Consider the following 13208-nt stretch of genomic DNA (forward strand, 5'->3'; position numbering starts at 1 on the left):
AAAAGTCCCTCTAAGAACCAGTATAAATATTTTCATTTACCCGCCAGTTTTCTTCCCATGCCCATGGAGACATCCAAGCATTTGAAATAGAAATAAACCCCATACATACATAATTATTTTAACATATTTTTAGGGTATCCATAGCGGTTTTGATGACCGACGTTTTATAGCTGATACACTAAAACCCCCTTTTAACATCAATGCATTCATCTCTGTCATTTTTTCTTTTTGCAACAGGAGATCAGGTAGCCCAGGCTAGCTTTGAACTTGGTATATAGATACGAATGATATTCAATGTAAGATTCTTCTGCCACTGCCTTTAGAGTGACATGACAATAGACCACCACACCCAGTTTATTCAGTTCGAGGGATCAACCCCAGGACCTCACGAAAGCCAGGCACGCACTCCACTAAGTGATCTACATCCCCGGCCTTGTTGTCTTCAAGGACTGTTCGAACACTGCTTTGGAAGAAGAAGGCGGTAAATATTTACTTGTTGAACCTATAGAATCCACCCAAGGATCCACATTCATCGGCGATGACTGCATGCCACAGAACATGTGTCTTCTTTCTCTCCCCTGTTTTTCAAGATCGGAAAGGCAGATTGCTGAAATATAGTGAGTTTTAACAGCAAAAAAAATTTGTTTGGGTTTGAGTGGGTGAGCTCAGAAGATACAAACTGGCACATGTACCAAGGGAAATGAGATCCCAGCTCACAGTTTTCAATGAGCAGCTAGAAGACGTTGAAAGGGGACTAGAGATGACAGGTGAAAGGAGTGCTTACTAAAGAAGGAAATCATACATCTAACATTAAGCAAATGGCCCTATTTATCCGCTCAGCAGGGCAGAGTAACTTCATGATACAGAGAGAAGCGAACTGAATCCTGCGGAGTCCCGAGTGGCCCTGTATTTGGAGCTCTAATCTAAGAAAAAAACTTTGGAACACTCCACATTAAGATAGGTACCAAACGTGGGACAATTCAAACAATGCCAGCATTTCTGGTCTCGTTTCTAAAAGAGTTGATTTGATAAAATAAATATGTCTGGATTACATGAGTCATAGGTCACATGATCACCCCCGGTTATCAAGAATGTGTCACGACTCCAACAATGATCAGACAAAATTCAGATAAAGGCCACTTTTGAGAAAGGCTGGGGGAGCAAGTGAATGCCCCCAGTTGTCCAAGGGTATGGAGACATTTTCTCCAAATGAAGTCAGTCCTTTCAAGGTATTCCTGACACCATTTCTAACAGTAGGCAACAAATGGGGGTGAAGGCTTTGGAGGGAACAGCAGAAAAAATAGGGTATACTGAGGTACGGGAAAACCTGGAGAAAAAGACTAGTGAGAAATAACCTTTTATTTATGAAACCAGAGTCAACAGGAGATAACAAGTGAGAACCAATGGTCTGAATCCCTCTAACAGACGTATGACTGATCATATTGTCTGCAGGATAGGTCTAAGAACGAACCAGTCATGTCATGGTATTCCTGTGACCGCATTTCTGGGAAGGGTTAACTTAGGGGAGAAGACACACCCTGAATGTGGGTGGCTCACTATCCTATGAGCTTGGGCCCTGGATTGAATAAAAGGGGGGGGGAGGGAAGGAAAAAGCTAAATGAACACCCAATTTCCCCTCTCCCTGTTTCCAGATCCACAACATATGAGCAACCTCATACTCCTGCAGCCACACCCAAGAACCCATTCCCCCACCCCACGCCCACCAGCCCCTCCCCATGGCTGAGCTCCCAAACTGTGAGCCCATGTACGACCCCTTCTCCTTTAAGTCGCTTCTCATCGAGTATTTGACCACAGCCGAGAACACTGAGCAGCACACGAGCGCCTCTCCATGGTTTTCCATCCCTGTTTCAACTAATGCAATCTGAGTAACAGTTGGGGCTAGTGGATCTTTTTCTCAGAGAGACCCTCACTCTTCTGTTTTGGCCAAAATGGCGAGATAAGAGATACTGTGCACTGGACATAACCTCCAAGACCCTCTTTTCTGACAACGGACACTAGGCCTTACTGAATCATGGAAAATGGTCTGAATTACTTGCCACAGATCTTAGACGGGTACAATCCAGGAGCTGATAATATGTCTCTAGGAGTGAACGTCTAATAGGGGTGGGGTTTTGCTTTGCTCAGTTTACCTTCCCAGGGACAGAGTAGCAGATAGTCAGGCCCCGTGGTGTATTATACACTGACCCTGTCTCTGCAGGCCCAAACAAGTAAATCTATAATTCGAGCTCAAGATGCTCAGCTAATTCTCTGTACCTGACTTCATCTGGAAACTGCTGTTGGGATGAGCTCCACAACTGCAGTGAGTTTGGGGCCTGCTGACCTTTGGAAGCACTGTCTTATGTCCGTTGTACTCGTGGAATCCCCAGAGTGAGGCTAAGGGAGGTGATGGAGCCTGAAGAGGCAGGGATTAGAAAAACAAAACAAAACAAAAAAAAATCCAAAAAGTCCTTAGGTCACTGGCCTGTACCCTAGGAGAGGACTCCAGGACCCTCCACTTCCTTTTCCCTTTGCGCCTTGCCTGTGAGGCGAGCAGATCAGCTCAGTCCCTACGCTCTCACCACGAAGTTTTTGAGTTGCCACAGGCTCAACAAGAAGGGAGTGATTGGGTTGGGGATTTAGCTCAGTGGTAGAGCGCTTGCCTAGGAAGCGCAAGGCCCTGGGTTCGGTCCCCAGCTCCGGGAAAAAAAGAGACAGGATACAGCCAAGAAGGGAGTGATTGATCACGGATTTGAAGCCTCCAAAACGGTGAGCCAGCCTAACCCTTTTCTCTTTAAAACCTGATTATCTCATGTGTACAATGTATATCGATAGAACGTTGTTGACATATATTACCTCGCGTGGTCTGAAAAAGCCATCAGATTCTTTCCTGTTGGCTATTAACACTTAATGAGCGCTGGTGCCCGCTGACAAGGTTTAGCTGTCCTTTCCGGCCCGAACCAAGTCTCTCCACTGGTAAGTTCTATGAGTCCCATTGCATAGGGGAGGCAAAACAGGGCTCAGGAAAAGTAGCCTGTCTGGGCCACATAACACTAAGTTTGTCAGCTTCACGCCAAAGGGAAGGGCTGAGCGCCCCCGCCCCCCGCATATGTTGGGGTATTTTTTTTTTTTTGTCCTCTTCTTTAACAGTCAAGTCTCTACACACTAGCATTCTGTCAGACACAAAAAGAAACCAGCTGCCACTGCGTCGGCAGACAGCCCTTTCGCAGGTAATTATTTTCGAGGGTAAGCAAGGGAGAGTGGCGAGCAAACTTATCCACAGCACTCAGCGAAGAGTCTCCCCTTAGCAGCCCAGCGGGTGCTAGGCAAGCGCTCTTCAGGCATAACAACGGGGCCTGAAGTGCTGACAGTTGCACTGATACAAAATGTAGCCCTGCAAGTGAGTCTAACGATTACTGCGCATCACTCTGATTACGAGCCGCAAGCATGCAATCAACGGCGGAGAGACGGTCCTAAACGGTCTCCATCAGCATTTTTACTTCAGTTATCCAATCGCCGCGGACGAGCACACTTTCATCTGACCTAAACGCGATGCTAATAACCCAGACACAAAGAATGCACAGGAACTACAACAGTTCGAGAGCGCTGGCCATAACAGTCCGAGAACACTGGCCGTGGTGGTGGTGGTGGTGGTGGTGGTGGTGGTGGTGGTGGTGGGCACTGGATAGGACGGATATGTTTCAGTCCATTCAATTCTTTCATTGATTTCCTCTGGGTAAATAAACACTATTTATGTGTTTCTCATCTAATAGATTCATTCACACAGGAAACCCACTTTAAAATGAGTAAAGACTCTGTCTGTCTGTCTGTCTGTCTCTCTCTCTCTTTCACACACACACACACACACACACACACACACACACACACACACACACACACACACACACCCTTGCTGTGGTACTGACTACAGAAGCCTATTTTCAAAGAATTTCTTCCCACCATCACTCTATTTCCAATGCTCCCATTTAAAAACTCAAGCTGGAAACGGTATTTTGGGAGCATTTTTAAAGAAAAATGAGTTTTAAAAAATCACTATCTATCTAGCAAGATCTGGAAGAGAAATCCTAGCTGTCCTGCTGTCGCCTGAGGTCGAGCGTGTGATTCACCTCTCCTGGCGTCGTGTGAAGCTGGGGTGTTGTGAATGCTGGGCTAAGGCTACTGAAGATGTGCTGACTGACGACCCCGTTTTAGAAAGACAGGACTGGGCAGGGTGTCCTGTAACCTCCGCTAGCCTCACGCTCACTACAGTAACAGAGGCTGGTCTTTAACTCCTGATCCTCCTGCCCTCGCTCCTGATTCTGAGACTGCAGGTACGAAGCACCACCATGAACACGTACATGTTGCGTGATCTTATCCACAATGTCCAACCTAAGTGATATTCTTGATCTCCGTCTTTAACCTCTTTTGCAAATAGCTTCGCCCTCTGTCAGGGAAAGGAGTGACTGTTGCTACTGGGTTACTGTCAGGCTGTTGAGAGGCATGTGGCCAATGTTTATTAATTAGCAGAAGCCATTAGGACCCACGCATCAGGCTCTGTCGAGCTTGGGACCCCATTCCAACCCCTCAAGTGTCTTTGCTGTGTGGATGGATTCCAGCCCTTGTACTCACCACGATCAACAACACACCCTTACCTCCCTGGTCAATCAACATCTCAGCTGAAGGCACACTTACAAGAGCCTACTTCTGGTGTTATTCCCACATGTTTGCTCACTTACATTCTGATCTGGTCTTAGCTATCCGGGGACCTCTCTGGGTTTTGTCATTAATTGGCTAATTCCTTTCTTAAATGTTTTAGTGATTATATATTAATTGTACATAACAATGGGTTTCAGTATGACATTTTCATACCCGTACACTTGTATTTTGATCATATTTATCTCATGGTTACCCTCTCTTGGCCTCTTTTCCTCCCACCAATCCCCTTTCTTTTCTTAGGTTACCCTTCTTCATTTGAGGTTATTTAAATTTTTTTTATTTTCTTATTTGTTATCGTGGTGACCGGCGGATGCCATTGGTACTGCTTAGAGAAGCATAGTTTTTATTTGTTGCTTTCTACATGAGATATAGTGTTTCACCCTGTAGCCCAGGCTGACCTAGAACTTACTACATAGCCTAGGCTAACCGACCTCTCATCAATGCTTTAGCTCCCATCTCCTGGATGCTGAGATTACAGCCTAGGCCACCGTGCCTGGCTACTTTCATATTTATTTACTTATGCATTTGTTTCAGCTTTTTTTTTCAGACAGGGTCTCCCTAAGCAGTTGTGACTGGCCTAGAACTGACTGTGTAAACCAGGCTCTGGTTCTCCCGCCAACTGCTGCTGAGTGCTGAGATCAGAGAAGTGTGCCATCATGGCAGGCTGGGTCCTTCAGTTTCCATTCGAGCTTCTCTTGAGCTAGGATCTAACTAGACAACATAGAAAAGGCGCGCCCCTTCTGACACCACTATCGTGCCATTGCTATCTTTTATGAAGGTCATGAGAGACAGCTCATTGGCAGGACACTTGTTCCTATGTCGACATGCCGGGTCCAGTCCCCTTTACCTCAAACCAAAGATCAAGCCTCTTCAGGCCTTTGTAAGTGTTATCCTCCTCAAGTTGAGATGCTAGACAAGCTTATTAGCACCCCCAAACGCTAAAGCTGTCTTGACTGTTCCCTTGCTATTCAGCCCAGCAAATTATTGCCCTTGCCAACGGCCAGAGGATACAAGTGTTGCATTCTGCCAATGGGATGCCTTCCAGGGTGAGAGCCAACTCAGCTGGCCTCAAGAAGGGGTCCAGTGCACGCCGAGTTGTATATTAGTAGGGTTTCAGAACCAGAGTGCAACTACAGCTTTTATCTCCCTGCTTACCTCTCTTTTCACTTTTAGCTCTGCCCAGTTATAAAGAAGAAAGGGAGGGAGGGAAGGGAGAGAGGAAGAGAGGGAAAGGGGAGGGAGAGAGGGAAGGAGGAAGGAAAGGAAAGGAGAGAGGAGGGAGGGAGGAAGAAAGGAAGAAGAAAAAGGAGGAGAGGGGAGGGGAGGAGAAGGCGGCAAGCAGGAAAACAGCCCTACTAGCTCCAAGGTCTAAGTGTTTTACTCTCAACTTCATACAATATTATGCAGTCATGGCAATTTAGAGGAAAATTGGAATCTAATGAGAAAAGATAAGAGAGGAACACAGATCAAGGGAGTCCTGAGCGTCAGCCCCAAATAGTACCACCAAGACCTAGGGGTTCTCTGAGCTTATTAATACAAGCTACCTTCCACTCCGGGGCACGGGAAGTGACTACAGTCATTTCTTTAAAACTGTTAGTCACCCTCACACGGACTTACCTCTAAACAAGGGCATTCTGTAACCAGGGATCCTTCTATACGGTTCTGTCACCCGATAGGCCTCAAGGTCAACAATTAGAGTAACTTGATAAGAATGACCTCAGCCACCCACTATAGCACAGCGGTGTCCCTGATCGATACAGGAGCTCTGCACAACATCCACCCAGCCTTCTCCAGGGAGTTTCCTGCACAGATCAAAAGCAAATTATACCCTTAAAGGCAGATGACACACCAGGACAGAAGGATGCTTTCTGCAAAGTGAATCCTTTGTTCTGCGTGAGGGTGCCAATCCAACTCAGGATAGGGAGGGAGAGCAGAGAATCCAGGCAAAGGAAGTGTGGTGGGAGGGGGAACTCTCTTCTCTCTCTCTGGTGAGTGCCTGGGGGGCTGATCTTCAGTACCACACAGGTCAGGTGTGCTGGGGTACTTCTGCAATCCTAGCACTGGGAGGGGAAGACCAGAGGATCGGAAGTTCAAGGGAATCAACCCTCTGACTGCCTATGGAGTTTGAGGCTAATCTGAGAATACATGAGACCCTGTCACAGAAGAAAAAAAACCCACAAATGACTGCCATGCTGACCCCTAAGAAACAGACCCCCCCATTTTAAAACTTGCCCCACAGCATTGACCTCCGTCATAAAGCAGGGAAAGCATCAACAACGGTAATGTATATTGTAGAGTGCTTCCCATATGGAAGACGCTAGTCTACTAACAAGTGAGAACTGGCTTAGCGTTTCCAACATTCTAGGGAATGCATTTTCAACGCCCATTCAACAGCAAGGAACACCAAGGCATAGAGGAAAGAGATGCATGGAGGAGGGGCTGTAGCTGTTTTTAAACCCAAGAGTCTAGACACACGGTTATTAAATTGTCTGGTGAACCACTGTTGCAACCTCATTGATGAGGGTATTCGAAGCTTTGAAAACTATGTATTTTTGTCTGTGCTTTACATATCAGCTTGGAATAACCACTCTGCGTGTGTAATCTCCCTCCCAGTGGAGGCTTCTGCAGAGATCCACGCGTACTCATATGTGAGATGACGGGATGACTTGACAAGGAGCTGCTTTTAATTCATTCTTTAAGTCATCCCACAAGACAGACCAAGAGCCCCTGACCAGCCTCGCTTCTGGATAAAGGAGATGAGGTTTGAGGAAATCATGTGACTCATCTAAGGTCATGCACACAGCCTCTCTCGCTACATACATACCTCTGGTTTTCAAAGATACAAACCCACGGCATTTTTCTTTGGAAAAATCCTTTATATAACTGTGACAATCAGCAGCGCTAAATAAGCAGCCGATCTCACAGAGAGCCCAAGGGAGTCTGAAGCCTAAAGGCTTATGGGAGACAGAAAGGATTTATATAAAGTCACTGGGGACTGTGACAGCATCCTAGATACCTCTAGGACCCCTTATCCATAGCAATGAGAAATAGCAGGATGGCCTTAACCCTAACTCCACTGAGACCAGAAGAGAGGGGTAAGATGTTGACTGATTTGATGTCCCACCAATACCTCTAACCCTAGGTAGATAGGCAAGAGCCTTTCGGTCTGACTCTAGCATTCCTGACACCTGTTTCTGGTCTCTCTGCTCCAGCATTTCTGCTTCTTTCCAAGATCTATTCTGTGTCCGTTCCTTTCCAGCCCTGAGAGATTTTCCTATCGACCTCCAGAGACCCACCACCTTTGGTGACCTGAATTCTCATCAGCAGTTGGGTGTGGAAGTCAAGGTGTGACCCCAGGCTTTGTGTGCCTACTTACCAGGACTGGACACCTCAAACCTAATCTGAGCTCCTTTCAAGGAGTGGTAAGAAAGCAGAGCGGGAAGATGGAGCGGTTCTGCAAGGTGTATGCGTACCGGAGGTTCACGCAGACTCTCCGCAGGCACAAAGCCATGGAGGTTACAAAATGTCAGAAGAGGTGGGGACGAACCCCTAAGAGTCTTCAGCCAAGGTGGGGCATTGGCATGGCTGAACTAAAGCTTTCTGACACCTTACCAGTGAACATCCAAAACTCCAAGAAGAAGAATGAGAGTGTGAACTGCAGGGGGAAACCAAAGGAGGTTCTGGTGATGTCAAGTGATGTGAGGTAGTCAAATACTCTGATTGAAACTGAAGTCGTATGTGCTTCTGTGTAAAACCAGCTCTTACGGGTCTCTGGGGGGAAAATCCGTCACCTGGAATTACTTGAAGGCTTGTCAAGTACTTAAAGGCTCGACAAGGAGAGGTGCGATACGGAGAGACAGGAAAAGGGGGCTAACCTTTCCCCCACAGATTGAGTTCTGAGTTCCTCTCAGATGTCTAGTGGGTGAGGGAGGGGGGAGCTGCTTCTGGAAGGGAGGCCCTGAGCACGCTCATTAGCATACACCATCCACATTCACTTCAGATGAGATTCCATCACAGAAACCTATTTATGCGTTCCTTAATATAAATCTAAATTGCTCTCTTCAAATAGCAGAGAGCGCTAAGCTTCAGCAAAGGAAGGAGAAGCGATGGCACTAGAAGCCAGGCTACATTTTCATCTTGCTTTCCACCCTGTCATCTTGTCTTAACAGCCTTAACTTACACACCTCACTGAGCTCAGCCCGGGACCCAGGGTAAACAGGCTTTCTCCAGAGCGGACACCATGCAGTACTCAATGCTCTGGACCACTAGGGGGTCACTGGTAAGTATTGTGTTAGGAGGGGCCCTTGTGTACTGTCAGCAGATAGATACACCCTAGGACCACTCAGTTGGTAAATGACCTCATGCTCTGCAAGCATGAGGGCCTGAGTTCAACCTAGAACACATGTTTCTAGGTGTGGTGGCATGTGCTTGTAACACCAGTGTTGAGAAGGCATGGCAGGGGATTCCCTAGGGCTCACTGGGCAACCAGCCTAGCCACTCAAGGGTTTCAGGCCAATAAGAGTCCATAGTCTCAAAAATAAGATGGGTGGTATCCTGAGAAACAACACTCGAAACTGTCCTCTGATCACATTCATGCATACACAGACACACACATAGACAGACACGTGTGTGCATGTACATATGAACATGTACACACATGTATACATACACACATGCACACACATACATACACACATAAACATATACACATGTATACACATGCACACATGTACACACATACATATGCACATATGAACACAATATACACATGTACACATACATGCATAGATACACAAATATATGCATGCAAACACATATATACACATACTTATACACATAGACAGATATACACATATACACACATGTACATACACAAATATGTACATACTTGTATACACATACATATGTATATATACATACATATGGTAATACATAAACATGTATATACACAAAGACACACATTCACACATGTGTCTACTTCATGCAAAGAAATACACCAACAATGCCAAGCCACACACCTTGCCGCTTCTGAAGTATAAACCTAGCACAGTTCACCAGGAGCTGCACACCCTTCACAGGAATGAAGCATTTAAACGCAGAGGATTTGGGACTGAAAAGGTGGGGCGTTAGAAATATGGGGCAAGCAGTGTACACGGAGTAGAGCTGTGGCTTCGGTTCTACTCATTTCTTCCCGTGTCCCCAGGCTACCACATCATTCCAGGATAGGGGATGGAGGGGGAGAGGTAAGCAGGGAGGCAGCTATGGCTTGGTGCCTATTTCCTGAGGAACAGTAATTTATGGTGTCTTTTCCCACATGTGGAAAAACAGCAACACTGAAACCTAAGCTCGGACGCAGAAGCATGTTTCAGTTCTCTTCATTTGGAATGGGACAAGCCAACCCATCATGCATCTGATTACATTAGGGGAAAGTTCAAATGAAAGCCCAAAAGTCCGGTCCCATATCACACCCTAAATCACAGTCCTGTGAGCTCCACGGGACAGCAGCCAGGAGCAAAAGAAGGATTACTCTGCCTACGTGTTCATCTTCTAAATGGGCCTTGAATCACAGCCCGTGGTAAGCTTTATCTGGGCATTGATTGTTAGTGTCCTGAGCGTCAGTATTTCAACTATTAGTTTTTAGATTCTTATATTTTGAATATCTGCTTGCGTACAGTGCCTGATGGGGGGCCATAAGAGGGCACTATATCTCCTGGAACTGGATTTATAGAAGATTGTAAGCTACCACATGGGTCACAGAAGCTGAACCTGGGTCCTCTTAACTGTGAAGCCATTTCTCCAGCCCCCATTTTATTTTAAACCTTCTCTTTTACCTTTTACATGTAGCTTTCTGTGGGGGTAGGCATGCTTCTACAGGCATGTGGAGGTCAGAGGGCAATCCGTAGGAGTCACTTCTCTCTTTTCCTTCATGTGTGTTCTCAGTGTTGAACTCAAGTCGTCAGGTTTGGCACCAGGAACTTTTATCAGCTGAGCCATCTCTTTGGCCCTCAACCATTTTCTTGAAACCCCCAACTTTTGGCATAGCCAGGGCTCTCTAGAGCGTATGCCTTCTCAACCATCCCTATTGAATGCTTTTAGAGCTTTGCCCTTGGGTTAAAGCTGGTTGCTGACCTCTGGGCTTGGGGCTAAGCACCAATAACGTCTCAGAAGGTCATAGAGACTTAGTGAGCGAGCCGGATCTGTGCTCAAAGCATCAAGAAGCTTTGGAGCCAGAGGACTTGATCGTGGCATGTGGAATCATACAGAAATTCTATTTTCCTGGGCTTGGTGGCTCAAGCCTGCCATCCTGGCACTGAGGAGGCTGGGGCAGGAGGATCGCAAGTTCAAAGCCAGACTGAATGAAGAGTGAGGCAACACTGTGGTTTGAGTGTGGAATGCCTCTCATCGGCTCATGTGTGTAAACACTCGTTTGAAGCAGGTGATGCTGTTCTGGAATGCTATGGAACTTTTTGCAGACTTTTAGAGTTTTTTTTTTTTTTCCATCCATGATGGAAGTGGGGCATGGGGCCAGGCCTTGTGATTGAATTGCTCAGTCCCACTTCCGGTTTGCTCCCTGCGCCCTGCTTCCTGGTTGCAGACACAACTTGACCAACGGCTGTGCTTCACCTCCCATTCCTTTGCTGCATGACGGTTTCTATACCTCCCAAACTTCTCCTTCTGGAGGCTGCCTTTGTCAGCTCTTTTACCACAGCAGCAAGAAAATTAATTAGTAAGGACCCTGTCCAGATAGGGGAGGACATGGGGGTGGGGGGACAGAAACCATATCAATAATTTTTTTTTTCATTATCAAGTCTAAGCAGAGGGAAAATGACTCGAGGCACGGAGGGTATGAGAGGCTTTAAATCTTAGTGCACCGTTCTGAGAAGGTCGCAGAATAGCTTTGAGCCTTGCTTCCAAGCCAGGAGAAACCAGGAGTCAACGGCTTGCTCCAACCTTCTGTCTTCTCCACACTGTCCACCTCACGCTCCCTGGTTCCTTGTCTTTCCTTGCCAGCAGGGACCTAGTGTGTTAAGAAGGCTGTGCCTTTGAGCCCTGAGGAGTCTGACAATGGCCTTCCTCACATTGTTCCCACAGTGACCAGAGCCAGCTGTCCAGGCCGGCCAGCCAAGTTGTGGCTCAGGGTCACACACAACAGGACCTCTGCTCAGAGAACTTCAGCTCCAGACTCTCCCTTCTCAGGAACTTTTTCTTCAAGTCTGCACACTCCCGGCAACTCACGAGAGAGTCTGTGATCCTGGGGGCTTCATGTCCAGAGTATTTAGCAATTATTAATGACGGCTGGAAGATCCCGGGACTTTAAAAATCTCTGATCCGATGCACAGAGCTCTGGGGTGCCATGGGATCCCGATAACAGGTAGACAGCGGGTTTCCCCAAGCATTTTGTTACCTTCTGTTACCATGGAAAAGATCATGGGTCTTGGGTGAGGGTGACCATCTCAGAGGAGAGAACCAGGAACTTGTAAGACGCGGCTCTGAGCAGTCAGGATAAGGAAGGGTTCCCTTTCGCCAGCAGCTGAACTATGCGATCCTAATAAGGGAGGCTCCTTGGAAAGCACTGCTTGTATTTTTAGCTTTTCTAAGGGAGGAAGGCGTTTTTTTGAATGGATGAAATGGAAAGGAATGCAGGGCAAGGGTGTGGGAGTGGGGTGGAGGGGTGCTATGGAAACAGGGTGGGAAGATCAGGAAAAACTCAGACAGATGTCGGTCGGGGACAGATAGGCAGCTTCCTCCTTTCTTGACAGATGAGACCAGCTGGGCTTCCTGACTTGTGTGGCATGATGCTAAGGTCTTCTGGTCCAGACACCCAAGTGAAAAAGGGATTGGAGAAAGGAAATGTTTTATCTGAAAACACGGCCAGTGTACAACACCTAAATGTTTGAACTTCCCCATTTTTGAGACAGGGTTTGACTGGGTAGCCCAGGTTAGTCTTAAATTCATGATGTAGCCCAAGATGGCCTCAGACCCAAGCCTCTTGAGTGCGGGATTACTTATGTGAACTACCACACCCAGTCTGAAGTTCTATTCTGGAGACAGCAAAGGAGGCCAGCCACAGAAAGAGCTTGACAACGGAGATTGATTTGAATGTAGCTCTAACTTTCATAGCCTCAAAGAAACACCCCGTCTAGACTAACAGACATCAGAAATCAATAACAGATGAATGGATCCCTTCTAAGTGACCTCATTATGTTCCTAGCAAAGTGAAGATGCCAGTCTAAGGGAAAAAAAAAGGACCCTAATGAGCTGAGGAACCCAATGTGTGTATCCCTCAACTCATGGGGACTCATAATTGCTGGAACTCAGAGATCAGATGCCATCATGTCTGTAAGGACCCTTCTGAGACACAAACCTATTTGCCTGCTAGGTTTTAAGGCAAGATTGCAAACTATGCAAGTAAACAGCCTTGTGGTGTGGTCAACACAGGCCCAGAGCCGACGAGGAGGGAACACAACAGTTAGTTTCCCAACTCCAAAATAGGA

General features: G+C 46.8%; 1 protein-coding gene across 3 annotated transcripts in view; it reads right to left on the reverse strand.

The window, feature by feature from the left end:
* Atxn1 (ataxin 1) overlaps nucleotides 1–13208 on the reverse strand; it is a 286644-nt gene that overhangs the window by 176717 nt on the left and 96719 nt on the right. The window contains exon 3 of one of the 3 annotated variants that reach the window (XM_032919590.1): nucleotides 6331–6515. The exons of the other annotated variants lie outside the window; for them this stretch is intronic. The gene's annotated coding sequence lies outside the window, so the exon portion shown is untranslated. The remainder of the gene's footprint in view (nucleotides 1–6330; nucleotides 6516–13208) is intronic. 3 annotated transcript variants of the gene reach the window in all.

The sequence above is a fragment of the Rattus rattus genome, chromosome 14 (genome assembly GCF_011064425.1).
Source record: "Rattus rattus isolate New Zealand chromosome 14, Rrattus_CSIRO_v1, whole genome shotgun sequence".
In the NCBI taxonomy this organism is placed as follows: Eukaryota; Metazoa; Chordata; class Mammalia; order Rodentia; family Muridae; genus Rattus; species Rattus rattus.